At 36.6% G+C, this 22,608-nt stretch overlaps 1 protein-coding gene across 1 annotated transcript in view; it reads left to right on the top strand.

Annotated features, from left to right (window-relative positions):
* The first annotated feature begins 258 nt into the window (after nt 1–258).
* LOC129754109 (zinc finger protein 568) overlaps nt 259–22,608 on the top strand; it is a 47,138-nt gene continuing 24,788 nt past the window's right edge. The window contains exons 1-2 of the mRNA XM_055749973.1: nt 259–371; nt 495–1,578. The gene's annotated coding sequence lies outside the window, so the exon portion shown is untranslated. The remainder of the gene's footprint in view (nt 372–494; nt 1,579–22,608) is intronic.

Here is a 22,608-nt window from a genome sequence, read left to right on the forward strand (position 1 = left end):
AAACGATCATACGAAACTATACATACAAACGATCGTTTTCGGTACGAAATGCATGCAAAAGGAAAAACAGCGGAAAAACAAATCCAATACCACCGCAAAACCACCAGCAGAAACATGGGCAAAGGATGATCGTCTGTCTGGATACGCGATCGGCGTACTGTACGCTGTATAGAAAGCAGTGCCATATGCAAATGAGTGAAAACCTCAAGTTGGTACTGGTACTGGTGAGCATCGAAAGCGAAAGAACGACCGGGTGGTGGTTCATTTGTGAGACTCCCGTCGCGTTTCACCACCGGCTGCGCAGCTTGCGCGATCACTTGTGCGCGCACACGCAAGCAAGCAAACGCGAATCCTCTTGTTGTAGCTGCTAGGTAGGCTTTACGCGTAACTGGCAAGCTACTGATGCTGGATTCATTGCTTGCGAGAGGATTTCTCTCCTGCTTGGTTTTTATTTTATGTTTTTTTCTGTGTTACTATGTACTGGCACAAAACAGGGATCGCTTGCACTGCGGCTCAGCAGGAGTTTTTCCTCATTCACGAAACGATCGCTTCAACGTTCGAACGGGATTTTCCCGCGGGACTTTCTAACTAGCTACTACTTGTGGAAAAGTGAATTTCCGTGACGATCAGTCTGCGACAGGACTGCCGAGTGTGCGCACGTTTTCACGAACGAAGCCGCGGAAATTCAGTGAGCCGAAGAAAACCGGTGGGACTTGGTGTTTTGGTGTGGACTTTTTCCTTCTTTAATCTGGTTTCGTTTGGGGAAATTGAAGAACGCCAACAAAGAACGCCATCAACCGGACGTGTTTGGATCGGTCGTCATTTGGCAGTGAACTAGATTTTCAACGGTTCATCGCGGGAAAATCGGAACAAACGACTTCCCCTGAGAGTGCATGGATGTAGGGTGCGTGTCACTGGGTGGTGAAACGAATTCAGTGGTGCTCTTTGTTAATGAATTGTTTGTTTTCTCGGAGGCTAGTGGCGTGTAAAATCGCTTAACGATCGCGGACGGCACGAGGACACAATAAATTTTGCCGCTTTTCGCGAGAACGCTGCTGGTACGGATGTAGGTGATCCATCAAACCAGGTCTCGTCAAACTGCGTGTGAACAACGTGTTGATTGAGGGCATCTGCCGCAGCGTAGTACAATTCGGCACAAAACGAAGCGATCGTGAACGTTATTACCTAACAGCAGCAACAGTCGTTTTGAGTCCTGTTGATGCGGTGTGTGATCTCGGCACGGGAAAGTTTCGTGCTCACAAGTTATTAGAAAATTAGCGTCAAATCCGATTAGTGGAAAACGAAAAATTGGACGTCACCAATCTACGTTTACGTCTACGCAATCGAGCAACTAAGAAAACAACCCACCACGAGAGATGAAGGAAGTTAGCGGTGAAAATTTTGTGATCAGTCGAATTTCGCACGATCATTAGTAAATAACAAGTAGTGACATTTTTAAGACTCGCGAGAAGAGGGTTGAGAAGATTGGAGCTCAGACGCAGCAAGGAATCATTCTAACAACTGCGCCGCTTTTTCAGAACGTTCAGAAAGGGTTTTCACGCTCGTGTTCCAGCACAGGTGAGACAATCTTTACTTGATTCAGCGGGAGGGCAGAGCAATTTTAATTGATTATGAATTTTGTAGACAACATCCAAAGAAAAAAATGTTTAGAAATATAGATTGATTTAACTGTTAATCTTCGAACCGTCATTCACTCACCGAGTTGGCTTAAGTGGAATATTAGATGATTAAAAGAAAAATCGTCAGAACTGTCTCGAAAAAAGCGACTAAGTTTGGATATCCTAAGTTTAAAACGTTATTCATGGATAATTGCACTTTTCGTTTAGAATTTTTCTGATAGGAGAAATTCAAAAATTTCAATTTTTTCCCGTTATCTAGATTTACGGTAGAACAGCACTATTTTTTGTTTAAATTCAATGTTTCAACCATTTTTAAGAAAACCGTTTAAGCCTAAACCATAGGGGAGAATGAGGTGAGGATACTTGATCCCTGGGGATACTTGATTCTTTCTCTATATCTCGAATGTCTTACAAATAGGGGAGAGTGGGGTATCGTGGGCCATGGGGAAACGTGGGCCACTTTTAATATCTCAGATGTGTGTTGAGATAAAAATCTCAAACCAACTGTCATCGTCGTCGCTTTGCGTGAGCATATTTTTCTTTATGTTGTTGAATGAAATACGCATCATATGCTTCTTTTATTTATCAAGCTTAAAAAAAGTTAAAAAAATTTACTTACATAATTAAAAAACACCCGCTAATTTCATCGATAGGGAACTTCAATAAGTCACACAAACGCAACCAATTTGCCAATCATAGCTTGTGGGGAGTCATGGGCCACACATCTTGAACCACCTACATTTTTATGTTTTTATACACATTCAAAACTTTAAATACGTGTTTCCTATCTGTAAAGTTTTCTTATTCCAAATGAAGAGTTATGAAAAATATTTTGTCCATTTGCCAAAACGTTCGCGAGCCAGGTTTTGAAATCTATGCGATCATACACAGCTCTCTGTTTTATTTCATCATCTGAAATTGATTTAAAATAACGAAATGAATTAGAAAATCACAGTTTTGGATCAACTCATAAACTTTGCATGTTATTTGGTCAATTTGGGTTTGGTGGCCCACGATTCCCCACCATTTTTCAAAACCCAAAAAATATTGCTTTTTTTCAAACAGTCAGAATTTGGAGAAAATAACTTATAAAAAATAAGAAAAAAATACCATATGATACTTTGAAAAAGTAGAAAACAATACCATTTTTTATTTTCATTTTATCTTTTATAATAAAGAAGTTATGGAACAACGAAAAAAAGTGGCCCATGATTCCCCACTCTCCCATATCAATTGTTCTAGAAAAATGTGCCAAATAGAACAAAACAACAATGCTGTAATCTCAAAAAATCTTAAAAAAAAAAAAAAAATTCGAATCATAGAACTTTGTTTGAAAAATTTTATGGAATGAAGATCTTTTTTTATCACTTTGAAATAAAAAATTATAGTAAAAATATTTATTCCAATATGTTAGAGTATAATTTGAACTTCATAATTCCATATTTTCAAAGCAATAGTAAACTTTCAATTTTTTTTAGAAGAAGATTTTTCAAAATGTATGTTATGAGTTCAATTGATCCTTAGAGTCCAGAAACTTATTTTTTTATTTCTCTTTTGAATGGGTCATGGTTATTGGTTATCACGAGACTAGTAATATACATCAAATAACTAATGTTTATCCATTAATTATCTGTAAAATAGAACTCAAAATACTGTATTTATCTTAAACTAGAAAATTGCGCCTTAAAGTATGCAATGAAGTAGTAGACAAACTTTTAGAATTCACTTTGTCTGATACTTACACACTGTGAAATGAGAACTAATTTGGTAAAAAATAGTCACGGACCTTTCATCTTTGGATTTTGCTAGATTTTTTGCAAAGGTTCAGAGCACCCTGAATTAAGGATCAAGTCTCATTGAGTAAAGGATCAAGTATATTTCAACTCAAAAATTTCACTTTTTTGTCTCACGAAAATGCTTCTAGTTCATCTACGGGTTCGTGTATCGTTCTAACTTTTGGAGCATATAAACTTGAAGTTACACGCCGCCCTTTCTCCCTACATAAAGATAGAACAATCATTTTTCCCTTCATCTCAATGCAATAAACTTATACGAAACTTCAAATTAAAAAACAATTTTTTCATCGTTTGTTAGAAAATTACTTTTTGATTAAAATAAAAGGAAAGCAAATGGTGACTATTCAGAGAGGGAAAAATATGGATAAGCTTTCAATATGCTTCCAAAGGCGATAAAGTAACTTATCGTTATTTAGTCAGCCGCTCAGGTTATTGATGATGGTTTTTTAAGAGAAAATAGCGGGAAAGTTTACCTGGGATTACAAAGAAATCACGATTGAGAACTGGAACCTTCTCGATATTTGCTTGAAAATCAGTCATTTTCGGGATTCTTCTGCAATTTCGACAACTTTTCTCAACTTCTAATCTCAAACAGAGTTTTAATAAAAAAAAAATGCAGGGTTTTCATCGTTTGTAGGTCTTCGAGAAAGATTTAGATTTAAGAAAAAAAAAAAAAACACGTTAAAAAAGGAATTTAAGCCAATAAATTTTTGATTAAGATTCAACATCGAACGCTTGAAAGGGAGTTATTTTAAAATAAAAATTGTATTTTTACTGTAACTTATCACTGTGGTAAAGCTCCAGAAGATTGTGTTACCTTTGTTAAATACAAAGGCCTCGAAAAATTTTCATTTTTGATAAAAAAAAAGAATCAAATGATGTTTCTATTTGGAAGAACAATTTTTTGAAAAAATGTTAAAATCTATCAAAAAATTGAATTATTCAAAAATTTTCAAAAAAGGACTAACTAACACTAAATTATGTACCTGATCAATTTCGGATGCTATGTTTGTTTTGTGTTTAAAAAATGGTGTTGAATTTCCCTTCAAACTTTTTAGATAAATAATGTATGAATTCTTGTTATCTTTCCTTTTTCATTTTTTTTTGTCAATAAGGCTGGAACAAACATCAATTTCTTCATTTGTCACCCCTCCCTTCGAAATTTACAAAAAAAAAACCCGAAGGGGCAAATAAATAATGAAATGAAGTAATTTATGTAAATTTTGAAAACAAATTCCAATATCTTAAAGATTACAAGACTAAAAAAGATGGCAGTTATACCACCTTTTGTATTCTTGATTTGATTGAATTATTCGATACAAAATAACTTGTATTATAGCTTTTGTGCAATGATATAGTATGCAATTCTGTTGCATACAAGCTTCCGTGCAATTTATTATAATTTTTTTCGCATTATTTTTCATTGTCGTCAACCCCCCGCCCTTTTCACGATGTTCCAACTCCGAGTGACAAAAGAAGGATTTGAAATTTGTTCCGGCCTTATTTGTTATTATAAAAGAATGACGTTTAATTTGAATATTTTTCCAACACTACCCGCGGGAAGATTTTTAAATGTTTAATAAGTAATATTTTAAGTGCGTCCCGCCGGAAAGATTATAAATTCAAATTGGCCCGTTGGTTCAAAGGTTGCTCACAACTGCTTTAGATGATAATCACTTCATAAACTCTGTTCACACCGTAATTAGTGTGTTAATGAAGGTTTCGTTGCAATGTGTCTCAATTCAAATTAAATTGTTTGAATTAATGTAGCCAAAAAAACTTCTCTAAAATCATAATTCCGTTGTTTTATATGTTTATTTTAATTTAAAATTTTCTTCAAACTAAATAAGAGAAATAATCATTGCCTAGAATTGGATTCGAAAGACTCAAATCTTATTGCAATGTTCGCAAAATCTATTACGCACAGAAATTTTTTTAGCATAAGTATCCATCAAGTATTTTGTATTTGAATATTACAACTGACTCAACTTAAAAAAAGGATCGATTCAGTATTACAGTCTATCTACTTAAAGTTACATCTTTTTCTTCAAAAATCATAAAACTTAAAAAACATTGACATTACAAATACTATTGGTATTTGTAGTGGTCCTGTTTTAAACGCAAAGACCTTTAAACTTTGAATTCAAATTGGATATTAAATCAAAGCTTCGATTGAAATTTAACATTACTGTTTTCTTAATTCTTATTTGATGAAAATTTTATTTTATTTAATTTTTCTTCTGATTTCAAATTTATTGCCTTTGGATCTTCTTTTTCATTCAGCCCTTTTTATTTCCGCTTAAAAAACTTACTCGAAATAAAGTGTTAAATCCATACTTCAGTCTTCCTATCATTGATTCCCTTTTTAAAATATCGAAATCTCAGTTCTAAAGATTGATTACTACATCGATTTCCAATGTATTAATGCGAAATTAGAGAGTTGATGCTGTTTTTTATACCACAGTCGGCTTCACGTTTTCTTCAAATTACCTACATCACATAGGAGGTTACCCATGGATAGTTATCCACTAATATTTAATCTAGATTTGTTGATATGAGGTATCCATTCCTAGCATAGCTACAGTCTACACTATCGATTGTTAATTCCACCAGCGCTCGCCAAAACGAGAATTGCCAATCCTTGGTTTCAACACCTCCCATCAATGCGCAGATTGAGAATGTTGAAGAGCATCGTCGATTGCGAGCCTCCTGTAACACCAACAACTTCTTCCAGCCATCTTAAATCAGCAGACACATGCTAGCCGCAACGTAGCTGAATATCACAAGATGAACTCTTTTAGCGAACTTCTCCTTCCATTGTTTATCCCCGGCAGAAGTCGTTGTCGCAGGCCAACCATGTGGTAAATACCACAAAAGATACTGGAACAATCCAAAATCTGTGCGCCTTTAGTTGGCAGGAATCGGACTGATAATGTTTTGAAACCGAGGTCTATTGCAACCGAAACTTCTGAAGCCGATTTGCCTCTACTCATACCTATCCGATGTATGAAATTTTCACGAGGTTTTCCCATTTGCTACAGCGCGCTTCACAATTATGTTCACCTTCTCGGTTTTAATCAGCAGGATTCAATATTCGATAAACTGCTTTTACATCTGGAAAAAAAAAATCAATAGAACGAAAATTTTGACGTTCTTGCAAAACAACGCCTACTTGCACTCTCGCATTATTAACTGTCACTCTGGCGCAGAATACTGAATATTAATTCTTACACCCTTTATGAGTTTTATTCTGATTTTTTTTTCACGAATGTCCGATAATGTGGTTAAAATCTGGTTCTTAAATTTGGAACCGATATTTTGAATCTTTATGATAGGATTTTATTTGAAATTGTGATTTTTAATAGTCATTCCTTATTTCACCTCTCGACGGCTTGTCCTGGATGCCGCCGAACCATGTTATTCTATTTTATTCCTCCTCGATAAATCCGTCTCTGGATACAAGCGTCCACCACTAACCTTTAGTTTGGCGAAGGTGTAGTCGCGGAGCGAAGATAACCGTCAATCATAATTGACGGGATATATTAGTTTTACGGACAGCAGCAACCGCGGCTTCTATTTCTAGGAAAACTGACCACCACTTGAGTTTTCCTATCCCCCCAAAAATAACCTCCAAAATATCAGCTGTTTCCACCGGTCGGCCGTAGGATCGGATCGATTCGGTTCCGTGTGAGCGCAGCTGCTGCTTTCCAATTCTCAAATTTGCGACGACGGATCCCAGTAGTGGGGTGGTTGGGTGACGCACTGGCTTAGATTATTTGAGGCTTCTGCTGCTTGGAAACAAAATATCGCAGATCGGGTTTTTGGCGGCAACTTGATGTGATCTTTGGCGATGTTTCAGTTCGATGACTTAAACTGCTGCTGCTGGGAAAATACCAAGCCGGGAGAAAACCCGATACTAGGCAATTCGACTTTCGGCGGCGGAAAGCGCACATGATTAATGGTGCCTTTTTGTTGTGAAATGACGTTCATTCGACGAAGCTCAAGGATTTGGCTACTCAAAGCCAGTTTTGCTTTGTATCTATCAGCGAATGATGGACTGCGAAGATTAGCTTGGATTGAAGAACATTATAGGGAAAGATGTAAAGATTCGTGATTTATGTGAAAGAGTTACACAGATTTCTCAGATTTATGGTCTTGATAAACACTAAAGGATTTTGACCTCTAATAATTACTGAGACATGTGTACACACTAACCAGGAAACTTCGAGTTTGGTAATTCGTTTTACCGATAACAGAACTTTAACAATTTTTTCGGTAAATATTGCCGATTTTACGGTACATATCATCAGATTTCTTACCAATTCGATAAAAATCACTAGCATTCGATAAAAAATACCGAATGCTTGGTAATAAAATTATTAATTTACAGGTAATTGGTCATTTAAATGTTATTTATAATTGTCATTTATCAAAATAAATTCTGGGAGGGGGTCCATCCGGGCATCCAATTGAAGCGGTTCTTTGAGGAGAGCATTGGGCTACCTCATACATAAGGAATCGTGGATTGAGGACGGGCTCGTCTCCACACCCAGTGGAGCGCTCTTCTTTTTAATGGCTCGAATTAGAAATTATATGATTTCACAATGTTCTTTCGATGGAGAAATTATTATCCTTCCCCAAAAAAGATTTGTAAGTGCCTCTGCTCGCATATTTAATCCCTTGTAATAGTCCATTCAAAGGCATTTGGGTTCATAAAGTTTTTGAATCTTGGTCAAGTTATTAAGAAACAGTTGCTCGCTGCTACTGGCTGCGCCTTGCTAGCTGGGTGGTAGATATACATACATACAATACACAGCGCACTAGATTGGACTGTGACACTTGTGCGAACTCGAACATATGTGCGACCTGTCAAACAGAGGTGCCAGGTGTCCAGATAAATGAGGATTTGTCTTGATTTTCGAGAGACCTTCCTGATTTTTCAAATTGTCCTGAATTGTCCTGATGGTCTTTTTTAAATGTACTAAATTGTCCTGATTTTCAAAAAATATCTAAACTGTAATTGAATGTTTAGTAAAATTATCAGGATATCGAACAAATCGGTAATTAAAATAGATTAACTGATAATAATCGTCGGTTCAGATGATATTTGAATGGTGTTTTTCATATAAACTCCAGGGCATGGCAATATATTTCTCACTTCTGTGCATACATTAAGGCAACTACAATACCTTTATTTCGCCTTCCATTTTCCATGCAATTTAAGCAGATTTAGTGGTCTCCTGAAAATCCTGATTTTTTTCTTCATGGTGTCCTGATTTTTGACAAAACCACCTGGCATCCCTGCTGTCAAATCAGTATGAAATCCGAAATGAATATATAGGAGGTGTTACCGTATGTCAAATTCCCGATTCAGCCATTTTGTCCATTTTGGTTTTGCAACTGCCGAACTCATGGAGTTTATTTACCAACAAACCACTGAACAGCTGTTTCTTATGTTTGGAAACAAACTCATTGAGCGCCCTGCGCACTGCTCGCCTACTTATTGTGAAAGTCGGAGAACCTTGTGTTTCTAAAAACCTTGAAAAAAATCTGTCGAACTTCTACACGCCAAGCATTTTTTCAGTTAACCTTTGTACGGAAAACGGCGACTGCAAAACATTGCACGAAATCCAACTTTCAATGAAAGGGATAATATGCATGCTTTTCCCAATGTACATTTTAGTAGTTTTTTAAAGCCATACTCGTTCGGTTATTTTTTATTCCTTCGAGTAGATTTTTTGAATAATTCTTCATATGATTTTATATTTTCTTACTTAATGTTAGGGATTTCGGCGAATTATGAAATTAAAAGTAGAATTGATAGACAGAAATGAAAGTATTGATAGGAGGAAAAATCATTGCTCGAGCACTTTGGGTAGAAGAAATGACACGTGAGACATGAGCTTTTGTGCTGTGGACATTTTAAAATTACTTTTGTGATTCTAAACTTGAAATGCATGTTCTGAATTGAAATTTATTAGTTAGAATAATTGTCTTTTACTAAGAAAAATATTTGGCTTTGAGGATGCTTTCTGTCAAAATGAGGAATTTCAATGCACCTTCTAGAACGATTTTTTTTGCTGAAAAAATCACAAAAGTTTTAATTTGTGATTACGATGAACTTTTGTTCTTCGAAAAGCCATATTGATGAAAAATAGTTGATTTCTCAGTTAAAATATTTTAAGCAAGTTTTGTATGCATCATTTTTACCCACTTTGGTTTATTTTCTTTCAAAAAAATCAATTTAACATCATTTCAACATTCCCACGGAGTAAAAAGAAATTTAAAATTCGACTTATCGACCAGGAAAACTTCTAAATTTTATTGAAAATTCGAGCGTTTTCGTATATTTTGAAACGGTTTTTTCCTGCCTCCATAGGACCGCGCTTGAACGTACTTCACATGTTGAAAATTCGGTGAAAAACAACCGGTTTCAGCGATTCCCGTTTGCTGTGCATATTATGATTTAAAATTTGAAGATTCAGTTAGGTATCCCTACAGCAAGACTAATAAATATATTTTTCATAAACTTATATTTCGAGCAAAATCATAGCAAATCGATACACACCTAACCTAAACCTAAAAATTTGGCCAACCCCAAGCAAGGCCCCGATTGTTATCGATTGGCCGCGTCAGCCATGTTTCTAGCGTAGCAATCAATTTCCATGCCGGGCGCTAAGTAAGACTTAACTTAACCAACCACCCCGGCCAGGGGCACGATTGATGAAAGGAAAACAATCCGTTGACACGTAGTAAAATCACTTGTTGTTTGCTGTTGTTATTGTTGTTTTGCTAATGGAAGTCTTGTGTGCTGTTGTACGTAAAATGCTGATGGGCTTCAATGGAAACAACACGTTGTTTCCTCATGGGAAAACTTTTGACGTCAGATCTTTGTTTTAGGGTCGTTCGAATTGTGGTGGACTAGTTTTTAACATTAACCCACCACTACACAGAGCTGTCTGTTGGGACTACATATATGTAGTCTATTTTATAGTTTTAAAATGTTCTGATTTCAGCCGCTAATCCAGACAACGGCGACGCAAGTAATAAAACTTCAACCTTACCGATTAATATTCCCTACAACCCGGTTCGAAAATCCTTGTACAAATTTCGAAATCGAAAATAGACCGATACCCGCGTTAGCCGTATATCTACTTATACATCATCGGTTCGAAACGGCTCGAGTGCGATCATCATAAATGCAAATAACAAGTTGCTTTTAAAGGCACACCTTGACGTTCGCTTTCGGTTTCCCGGCCTCTTTACGCAAACCCTGGTTTTCCATCCCATCTCCAACGCGGATGAAGATGAAACCACCACCCTTAAAGTCATTAGCCGATCGGCCGATCAATCGGTGGTGAACCTATTTTTATCCTCACGGATCATTCCTCCTCCATTGGATCGTGTACAAAATATTAATCTGTTATTTATACACTTTCCAGGCGCTCTCGATTGAGGTTTTCTCGCATCATTTCTGAAATAGGGTGCGCGATTTCCCATTGGCTTAGTAGCGGCCGCTATTTTTGATCGTGCCAAATCGCGGTTCCGTCAGACTGGGCCAGACTTGCGATTCCCTTTTCGAACTTTTCTCTATCGTTAAGAATTGTCTAATTCACTTTTGCGTTCATGCACCCAACTAAGAAGTAGATCGACCGAAAAACGTCGAGCACAACATTGTTATTCTACCGAGAAGACAACTTTCAGAAGAATACCAAACTTGGAAGAGTTAGTTTTTCAAATTGAGTTTATCAACCAGCAATTCTTACTAATTCTATTCTCCACGAAATTTTATTATTTCTTCATCCTATTATTCCATAATAAACTCATAATCCCAACCACTATATGGGAATCTATTTTCAGGTTTTATTGGCAGTTCTTGGGAGCCGGGAGTTAAAACAGACCGACACCCTTGCCTTGATAGTCCTGTGTTCGTTATGTGGATCAGAACGGATACACCGTAGACAAATGGCAGGCCGGCAAGCGGTTTCTTCCTCGATTGATTTCCTATTAGATTTACGAGTATATTTTTATAAATGCAAACCACCACCTATTTTAAGGAGAAAGCAAAACCGAATTCGATTGAATCAATTATGCGTGACCCTCGAGGCGTCTGGTCAGATCGCCCGAGGAAGATGGGAATTTGAACTTACTCAGCTTCCCTTGACATCAAAAACGTTCGGTTTGATATTGTGTTGTACAACATAAAAAATGTAATTTCCTTAAGAAGAGCTACAAGCTGTTGGATTAATCTGAAAACAGATGTGTACGTGAAAAAAATTTCAACTCCTTTGCATTCTACCAGGAGAGATGCTTTACATTGCCGGCAGGATTGGGTTGGGTAGAATAGCTGGAGGGTTAAAGGATAACAAAGCTCAGGATAATTTACTAATCCCTCGGCACAATAGGCCATCCCATTCGCCGAAGGTTATTTGACCGAAGGTTGTTTGCTCGAATAGGACGTAAGTAAGGCCGAGTGGTCGTTAGGCCGAATAGAGGATACCCAATAGCATACCTAGCATGCATTCCGCCTAACGTCCATTCGGCCTAGCATCCATGGGGCCCATCTACGAAGGATGTTCATTAAGCATAGGGGAAAGTCTGGTAAGGCGGACACAGCGGATAAAACGGACACTTTCAATATTTCGAAAATTACAATGTTTGGAACAAATCTAATGATGGGAATATGTTCGTCTAAGTGTATCAACACTTTCGAGACCTGTTGTTTATTTATAGCAAGCAAGGTCCCATAATAGTAAACAAAGCAAACAAAAACGTGGAGGATCCATTATCTGATGTAATTTCCTCTCCTCATGAAATAGTTCATAACTCGCAAAATTTATGAAAAATTTAATCGTTTTCAAAGGTAGAGTGTTTATTATGCTTTGTTGTGATAGGGCGGCAAATGAAAAGCGATGCACTGGTACTGATAGCAGACTATATTTATAGTTTAGTAGTGATGGTGCATCGCTTTTCATTTGCCGCCCTATCACAACATTCTTCAATTAAATCAGTGACCCTAGCTATTCCGGCCCTAATACAACTCACTTCAACCTTGTATCGAGAGCAAAGAGTCCGATTTGCTACTTTTAGCGCTCTCAACAGAGATGGTCAATCAAATATCAGCGTTTTGCCTGATAATGATCCTACGCTTATGATACGAACAAAGAATATTTGGCAAAACGGAACACTTTAAACTTTTAGATTAATTCTGCTTCTACGCAGTACGCAACTCGATACAAAATGGCTAACAGAAGTGAAAATTTTCCTCGTGCGGTCACTTTTGGCGGCAACCATGACGTTTAGTTTTCGCTGTTATTTCTCAGCGACTTTTGAACAACCGCGGACTGGAACGGTGGCCAGTTTTCCAACAGGCTTCTTTTAAACCATCTGGAGGAAAATCATAGAATTTCCGTCAAAAGGCTTGGACAACAAACGTTTGGAAAAAAAAATTTGCTAAGGCGGGTAAGACGGACACCTCAAGGTCGGGTAAAACGGACGCACAAGTTTCTCCAGGTATTTTGAAATTTTCATCGGTTTGATCCTCCATATGCCTTCGAAAGACCTTGGCAAGAGCAATTGTCGGTCTAAAAGCACTCGGCATGTCAAACAGGCCATAAAAACTGCAAAAATCGGATCTCCAGTTAAGAAAGCGCCTATAAAACACGGAATTCCGAAATCACACTGTTTTGCTGCTGGACTTGGACCATTTGGTTCCATTTTGGTTTTAAAACGTTTTCAAATGCTTAAATCACAAAAATATTTAGTTTTACAGCAATTTTTGCGGCAACATGTTCCTTTTTTGAGCAGTGTCCGTTTTACCCGAACATTTTGGAAAAGTGTAATTTTCAAGCATGTTTTGGATAGCTATAAAAACAGTCTTGATGAAGGAAATTTACTAATTCCAATGGTTATTGCGTTAGCAAACAACCAAAACTGCCCATCTGCACGAAAACTGCGATGAAAAAAGCAATATCTGATTTTCTATTGCGATTCTACCTTAGGGTGTCCGTCTTACCCGACTTTCCCCTATCTTTTATTAGGATTAACGTTCAGTCGACATACATAATGACCATTCGGCCTAACGCCTGTAACGTTTATTAGTGTACATACGGCTAAAGCACTCACAAAGTGAGGAAATGCGAATAAGAGTGAGACAACCAATTTGAAGTCGGTCCCCTTCACGCTCGAATTGTATTAACCATTTATGGTTCAAAAATAACCATTTTTGACCTTTCTCTTTAGCATTTAGAGATTTATATTTTTACCAAATAGTTTTGTAGGGGTAGATAATAAGTGTGAAAATGTTGGAAAATAATTGTAATGGCATTTTTGTAAAAGTCTTATATATCACCGGTCACGATAGTCATTCCTCCAATGATTAGCTGCATCACCTCCTCCTCTTCTTCCCAGATTCTGGCCATTTTGTCTTCGATCCCTCAAGAACCCTGGTCACCTGCGTTACGATCCCCTCAGGAATAGGGCTTCTGCTGTTGCTGGCCTTGATGCGATTTTTTTGGCCCTGTGGCAACAATTGACCCCTCATTCGCATATTCGTGTTCCGCATTCCCTGCGTCTCACTAGCATCTGGTTGAACATTGACTGGTACAACTTGTAAAAATCAGTTAATTAATTCTGATTCAGCTGCAGGCTGCCGTTGCATCATCCGGGAATCTGTTGTTGCTGCTACTATTGGTTCGGAGATTGATTGTGTTGTTGTTAAGGTTCTCGCCGAGACATTTTGAGCTACCAGCAGCAAAGAATCTACCGGCTCCTCTACGGTCGGTGTTTTATGGATAGTTCGATCGGATTCAGCTTTCCGGAGGGTACGGAAAATGGCCATACCAGCTTCTCAATGCTCTCGATTATCGGAGGACCCGCAATTTCATCATCCTATTTCGAGTATCTAGCATATTATTTATTAAAGACCTACCCTCAGCAGAGATCGTTTGCCGTTTAATTTTCACTTCAAGCAATACAAAACGTTTTAATACTTGAGTTCGTTTTTTTTTTCAAAAACGCACCTGGCTGCAAAAGCAATCTTTTCCAAAATGGCTATAAAGAAATAACAATTTTTTCAATCATTTTGTGGTAAGTATTCGAGAATTTCCCGAATGGCTAAAATTCTTTCTAGAAATATTGTTAAAAAATAACCAAATTGGCGATTTAAACACAAAAATCATAAAAAAATGGTTATAAAAAAATGAGCGTGTTCCAAATTGTGGCGCACAAACGTCAAAGCGAAGAGAAAGAGAGAAAAAAATGATCCAGCATAAAACTTAAAATCGGCAGGAGGCAATTGCGTCGGCGTTTCATCCCGATTCCGGGGTTACAACGCAAGAGGCGGAAGCTATGACACCTAACCTCAAAAGAGCCCTCCCAGTTCCTCTCGATTGCGAAATTAAAGCGCTAGAGACGGACGGCACCTAACTTCAAAATAAAACCTCATATAGAGGCTAGAGCTTCCACGTTTCATACCGGTTCCGTGTACGATAAATATCGTACGACGGCCGTAAAGGAAACACGCGACAAAATAAGTTTTTATTTTCTGAGGATGGCTGAAATTCAATAAGCCGAAACGTAAAAAACAGCAGTCTTGTTTTCCGTCGTAAATCATCGAAAAATGTCAATTAAAGAAAAGCACAAGAAAGTGCGGTGATCAAAACCAAACAAATAAAACTTTGATATTGGTTGGGGTTTCCAATAGCAGTAACATCCAAATGCAGCTTAATGTTTATAAAACGAGAGTTCCATACATTTGCAAGCAATCAACATATTTATTATCGAGTGAGGCACCCCCTCAACATGATATTAAATCGGGAGGGTCCATTTTATTTAAATCATTTATTTGTGGGGGAGGGTCCATTATATATAATATGTTATCACATATTCTTGATTTATTTCTCGATGAAAATTACCCTGGGTGTTTTCTGGCCAATTTTGCTTCATGTTTCCTTAATTTCAAATGGGGACCCCACTTTTTTGATGGGAGGGACTTTTGTGTGCTATGAATAATCCTAACATATAAACAAAACTTTATGAGAACCACCTATCAATTGATTGAATAAAAATAAATTTTATCGTATTTTCCAATTATTTTGTATAGGAGCCTTCCCTCCCTATAATGGGGAGGAAACTGACTTCAGACGACATTCTATACGATCTTTTCACTATGTAGTTGGAATTGCAATTCGTTACATCATTATTGTAATCAACTTAAGTTATCATTTCTGATACGATTTCATGTTTGCTGGGCATGAGCAGATAGGATCAGGCTTGGCAAAAGTCATCGTCATGAGGCGTGAAGCTGTGACTGTGAAGCCTCTTGGTCCGTCAAACTCAATTGACTGTTCCTTAACGACCAGTCACTTCGTTTGCCAGTCATTCATTCCCCATTCATTTGAAGCTAAAATAATAACCTAGTCAAGCAATCGCATTCAAACAACCGATGACGAAAAAGAAAAGCATTTATTATTATTGTTGCTCCTGCCAGCAAGCCGAAGACGACCGAAGAGGAACAAGAAAAGCATTTATTATTATTGTTGCTCATGCCAGCAAGCTCGTTTTCAGTTTTTTATTGCAATTGTTGCTCTCTGCCAGCAAGTCGTTCAATTACTTGTACCTGCCGTCAGCAGCCGATCGAAGTGTGAAGAGATTTGCCAGTCACTTTCGGGAGAAATTTTGACCATGTGTAGGAGCTTCGCCAGTCGATGATGGAGAAATGTTGATTGTTGTCGTGCTTTATCCGTCATGCGAGTAGTGAGGCTCCGTCAATTGAGAACAGTGCCAGTCGTTTGATGAAACAAAACTAGTCGGGTCAACCGTGACGGGCGAAATTTACCATCACTGGATAGGATGAAAAGCAATTTTTTTAAAACTATTTTCTGGCTATTTAAATCTATAAAACTTGTAGTATTTGCTAAGCCTAACGTGTAAAATAAAAAAAATACCATATTCGATTTATTTTTTTCAAGGGCTGAGATGTTTACACTTAATTTCAGGAATTTAAGATTTTTTTTAGTTTTATCGGCTGTTAGCTTTATGTTCACAGTCATAAATTATCATAAGGTCAATAAAGTTCTTTAGAGCATATTGTTAAAGTGTAAGATATTATTATTAATTTCCATAGTTTTCCGTCTCACGACATAAATGGATGCACATAATTTCTGAAATTCAGTGTGTATTATTTACACACACACATATATTATTTTTTAATTATTAAGAGAGATCAATTCCTTTAACATTTCTCGGCAGAAGTTTCGACCAATACAGTCAGTAAACCTGATCAGTAGACGGGACCGTGCAAAAAATCCGAAACAACCGTAGAAGGAAAAATTCTCTAAAACGAAGCTCTGAGCTTTCCATTTTCATCTAGACCACTTCAGATTCGTCAATAAGAAAGTAAATGATCAAATTGGCGATTTTACTATAACTAAACAATGTTTTATTTCGTATGGTTAAATATTACACTCGTATTTTTTTTCTATGAAGAATTCTACAAATCATCTTGAGGCGCGCTGAATAGAATAATAATTTCATCGGACATTTGTTATTGACTGACATTAATTCATATCCTACTTTCTAGAGCAACGGCCATATTTTATACTTCAGAAGTGAAGTAGAATTTGAGAAAGATTTGTGCGCCAACGTAAACAAAACGCATCTTGTAAAATTTATGAAAATGCATTAAATATTATAAACATGATTTTTTTAAACTTAAGTAAAAAAATAAACTGTTTAGATAGAAGATACACGCGGTTGTTTTCATTTGATTAGGAAAGTTTGGGGAAAGATTTCTCAAAAATTACCCCAATCTCATATGTACGTAAGTATGACAGGTTCTGCTTTTTTCAGCCGGTAAGTTTTTTTTTTTGGTTGAGAAAAACCAAAATACAGTTCTTTTGTGTGCGCTGACGCATTTCTCGAAAACCTGCTGATATGTTTGATGAAATCTTTCCCGTGGTCGAGGAAGAAGTGTGATGTGACAGGAATGCCCGTGTCACATTTTTTCACCTGAGATTGCGTTCCAATGTTTTTCAGATGCTAAAATCCGGAATTCTTGATTCCGCAATCGAGAACCAATCGAATCCCTTTAGGATTATTGAGCGTTTTAAGTTCAATATTTTGTGTTAAATAAGTACTTTAAGCTCTCTTGCTTAAGTAACTCATGATTTAGTACTCATGACAATTATTTTTTTTAATTTTGTAGAATTCAGCAAAAAAATGACTTACACGTGCCTGATGCTTTACTCAAGGGAAAGTAAATCCAACACCGGCACAGGTTGTTTCGAGGATTGGCAGATGCTGGTTCATCTTCCGTTTTCGAACATCTCGATTTTTTTTCTATGAAGAATTCTACAAATCATCTTGAGGCGCGCTGAATAGAATAATAATTTCATCGGACATTTGTTATTGACTGACATTAATTCATATCCTACTTTCTAGAGCAACGGCCATATTTTATACTTCAGAAGTGAAGTAGAATTTGAGAAAGATTTGTGCGCCAACGTAAACAAAACGCATCTTGTAAAATTTATGAAAATGCATTAAATATTATAAACATGATTTTTTTAAACTTAAGTAAAAAAATAAACTGTTTAGATAGAAGATACACGCGGTTGTTTTCATTTGATTAGGAAAATTTGGTTGTTTCGTTATTATATTTTATTTGGTAAATAAATTCTCTTCACATGCTGTCGATTACAGGCGGTTGCAAAAACTGGGATGCGGATCAAGGTTGCCGAAAAAAAAATCTGTGTTTTTGATAAAAAAAATCTGACTTTCTGTAATTTTATCCAAAAATTCGGTAAAGGTTTTCCGTAATGCTGTTTCCTTTGATTTCATTGAAAATTCATGATAAATTGGGCCTTTTAACATTTTAGTTGGGAAAAATCAGTTAACATTACCAATTTTATCATACTTATCTAATTCAAGGTAAGAAATACTCACTTTATATTGATAAAAATAAATATATTTTTGGAAATCCATTTCTGTGATATCTGCGAATATTTAAAAATTCTGTGTTCTGTAACACAGATTCTGTGATGAAAATTTGCTCAAAATTCTGTGAAATTAAGTTTTTTCTGTGATTTCGATAACCTTGTTACGGATGCGTTATCAATGGAATAGTTTATTTGTTGGTTAAAAACTTTTTTGAATTTCAAATGGAAGAAATTTTTTTCTATTTAACCTAAAATATGTTTGCAAGAATGAGGTATTATTTTTTTTCATCAATATAGATATTCTTCATAGCTACGTTAGAACTTCAACTTCAAGCCAGTTTCTAAGTATTCAAAGAAATCGAATAATTTTTATCAGTTTTTTTTAAAGTTTGCTGTGGTATCTAAGGAATTTAAATGTTTTTCTGGCAAGCAAATAAAGTTATTGTATTTTTTAAGCTTTGAGCTTGGGAATTTCGATATTTGCGCATCCTTGGCCATGATAAAAATGTAGAAATTTTTCACCAACGTTATTACCAGATTAAAAGTTCATAACTGTGGGAATTACAATTTCATAAATTGTATGTCTTCAATCTTCCCATGAACCAAGAAGAATATTCGTTGATTATCAAGTAAACAGATGAAACATTAATTTGCAAACTACGACAAAAAAGACAAGAGACAAATTTATTCACTTTAGACAGAAATAAAGTAAACAAATTCTTATAAAATTATGATGAAACTGAATTTGTAAATGTGTGTTCTTCAGGAAGTTCTTTTGAAATGAAGTCTTTTATGCATAAAAACATTAAGCAGGTATAACTGGCCGTGTTTTTTTTAAAGTAGTGGTAGGTTCAGTTTATTCTGAACTGGAAAACTTGTTTTGAAAAAAAAACGAACACACACAATAGGATCTCAGTGAAACTTCATGTTTCTTTTAAGAGATCTAATTTACTTAACTCTAAGGCGTACATCTTTCAAGGATAAGATGGCTAGCATCTTACAAATGCAAACCACCAACCCACAGAAAGTGTACTATGTATGCCGTGACCGGGATACGATCTCATGACCTCTGGCTTGGAAGAAGATGTTTAAGATCTGACTTTTATTTTTCAGAAAATCGCGCAAATATTATTTCTTATTTTCTGTCATTATTTTACGTCTGGCATTTCTGTCATCGCAAAACTAGTTTTTCTGTTCATGACTCTCACTCAGGCTGAGAAAACGTCAACATTCAAGACAGTTGTTGATGGGGATGTTTACGATGAGATTAAATTCAAAAAGGGAACATCTCACTCATCATAATCCCAATATTATGAGATTTCGCAGCCTTGCTATGTAATATAAAGCTTTTGAGAAAAAAAATTAGTCATATGATATGAATGAACTTTGAATTCAGAATTCAATAGATTTGGGAAAAACAATTCATAAAGAAATTACTCGGTTTTGATTCAAAATTCCCGATTTTTTCCCGGTTTTCCCGGTTTGCTGGCCACATCATACTTTAAGAAGAACTTCACATAAAGCCAATGACAGTACTATGAAACCATTTGGGAAAAATATATAAAAGGGTAAAATTAAGTTCAGTTAAGGTTTTAGGAATTTCATGGTTTGAAGCCATTTCCTTACTACAAAGACTTCATATTTATATTCCTTGTTAACATTCGGTGATGAAAATGCCTTTCAACAAATAAGACTGCTTTTTGAACATAATTGAGATTTTTTCATTGTTAACGCTTTGATTTCGTTTTACTATAAGATTTCCGAAATAGCTTGAAAAATTTTATTCGAGAGCCAGGTTTTTTCGATAGATAAGGTCAAAGCACTTGTATTTCGACGGATTGATAGAAGCAGATTGGGAAATGGTCTTTCCTCTAAGTCAAGTTCAAGAGGAAACCCACCAAGTCTACCGACTCATAGTACCAAAGCTGGTTCAGCTCAGCCAAACATTTTCCCATCCGTCAAATGATGATCGCGCTGCGGTGTGCCGCGTTACGAATGACGTCGTCGACGTTCTACGTTTACTACAGTTTTTGGACGAGCTCCAAGCCGTTGTAAACAGATATTTTCCCTCGGGAGCTGGCCGTTTTTTTTTTGTCCACTTGAGGATTTTCCATCCCAAAAAAATGGGGAAGCAGGTTCGTTGTCCTTCCGAGAATTGTTTTTTTCTTTTCTTCGGAGAAGTGTTTCAGTAGAAATTGGTAAAGCGTTGCTAAGCTGGGTTTAGTTTTCCTAAGTCGAATTTCCGAACCTATACCCACCTGTCAACGCAGCGCAAAGTTTGGGGAAAGATTACTCAAAAATTACCCCAATCTCATATGTACGTAAGTATGACAGGTTTTGTTTTTTTACAGCCGGTTAAAGTTTTTTTTTTTTGTTGAGAAAAACCAAAATACAGTTCTCTTGTGTGCGCTGACGCATTTCTCGAAAACCTGCTGATATGTTTGATGAAATCTTTCCCGTGGTCGAGGAAGAAGTGTGATGTGACAGGAATGCCCGTGTCACATTTTTTCACCTGAGATTGCGTTCCAATGTTTTTCAGATGCTAAAATCCGGAATTCTTGATTCCGCAATCGAGAACCAATCGAATCCCTTTAGGATTATTGAGCGTTTTAAGTTCAATATTTTGTGTTAAATAAGTACTTTAAGCTCTCTTGCTTAAGTAACTCATGATTTAGTACTCATGACAATTATTTTTTTTAATTTTGTAGAATTCAGCAAAAAAATGACTTACACGTGCCTGATGCTTTACTCAAGGGAAAGTAAATCCAACACCGGCACAGGTTGTTTCGAGGATTGGCAGATGCTGGTTCATCTTCCGTTTTCGAACATCTCGAACAGGTTTCCCCAAAATGCGCGTGTGGGGTGCGAGGTTCTTTTTTCTTCCCCAACTCACTCAGCATCGTGACTGACTGACGTACACTTTCGAACGCTCTGACAGCTGTTATTTGAGGAAAAAGCAAAATAATGATGCAGAATATTCCAAATAGGCAACAACCTAGCCGAAAAAAAGATCCATCTCGATGATCCCCCCGGCTGATTTTGAAGAACTTTTTTCGGACGATCTTCCGTTTAATTTTACTTTGGCTCATTAGATCATCCACTTGTTGGAGTTGAGTTGTTTTGCTATTGACTTTCCTGGTGGTAAGTTTTTTTTTTATTTCGTTTGTGTGTACCAAACTGGCAGGGGGTTGGAAAATTTCGGCAAAAATACAGCCGCTTTCCCCAACAGAAACACAGCGCGTAGTGGATTATTGATGATGCTCGGATCGATCGGTCATCAATCTTGTTTTTGTGGGTTTGGTTTTGCACGGCGCAAAAAGCCAAAACAGGGGCAATTTGTTTAGTGTTACTTTGGGGGGTTCCTTTTTCACCAACCACTCACTCACTCTTCACGGATCTTTACCTGTATAGTTTTGAAGAAGTTGGATGGTGGTTGACCGTGGAAATGGTTCAGCATTTTCTCTCATCCCGATTTTGACAGGTTATTTTTACTTTCGATGAGCTGTTTATCAATTTGTGGCGGTAATTAATGCCAACGGATTGCGATGAATGTGTTCATAATTGGAAGTCGTGCGATAAACTAGCTTGAAAGGTTCATAACTTAGCTGGCGAAAATTGATTATCTTTTCAAACATTCTAAAAGCCGAATATTTACTGCCGATGATTTTTTGTGCCCATGATTCAATAACTAATTTTGTAAGATTTTGATGTCCCGAATTCAAAACATTTAACAGATATTGTCCAGGGCCGCAGGAAGAACCGGCTCATGGGGGTTGGGGGGGGGGGGGGGGGGGTTTGATGACAATTTTTTCCTCAATCATTTTTGCTTGAAAAATGCATGCACAATGCACAAGTGAAAAAAATGTATATTTATGTAGGGGAGAGTGGGGTATCGTGGGCCAGGGGGAAACGTGGGCCACTTTTAATATCTCAGATGTGTGTTGAGATGAAAATCTCAAACCAACTGTCATCGTCGTCGTTTTGCGTGAGCATATATTTCTATATTTTGTTGACTGAGATACGCATGATATGCTTCTTTTATTTATCAAGCTAAAAAAAGTTAGAAAAATTTACTTACATAATTAAAAAAAACACCCGCTAATTTCATCGATGGGGAACTTAAAGTGCATAACAAAAATATGCTCATACGCTTATGATCTTAGTTTTGTCATGATCTTTCACATGAAAAAGGAATTTTTGATGAAACATCAATAAGTCACACAAACGCAACCA

This window comes from Uranotaenia lowii, chromosome 3 (genome assembly GCF_029784155.1).
Source record: "Uranotaenia lowii strain MFRU-FL chromosome 3, ASM2978415v1, whole genome shotgun sequence".
Lineage (NCBI taxonomy): Eukaryota > Metazoa > Arthropoda > Insecta > Diptera > Culicidae > Uranotaenia > Uranotaenia lowii.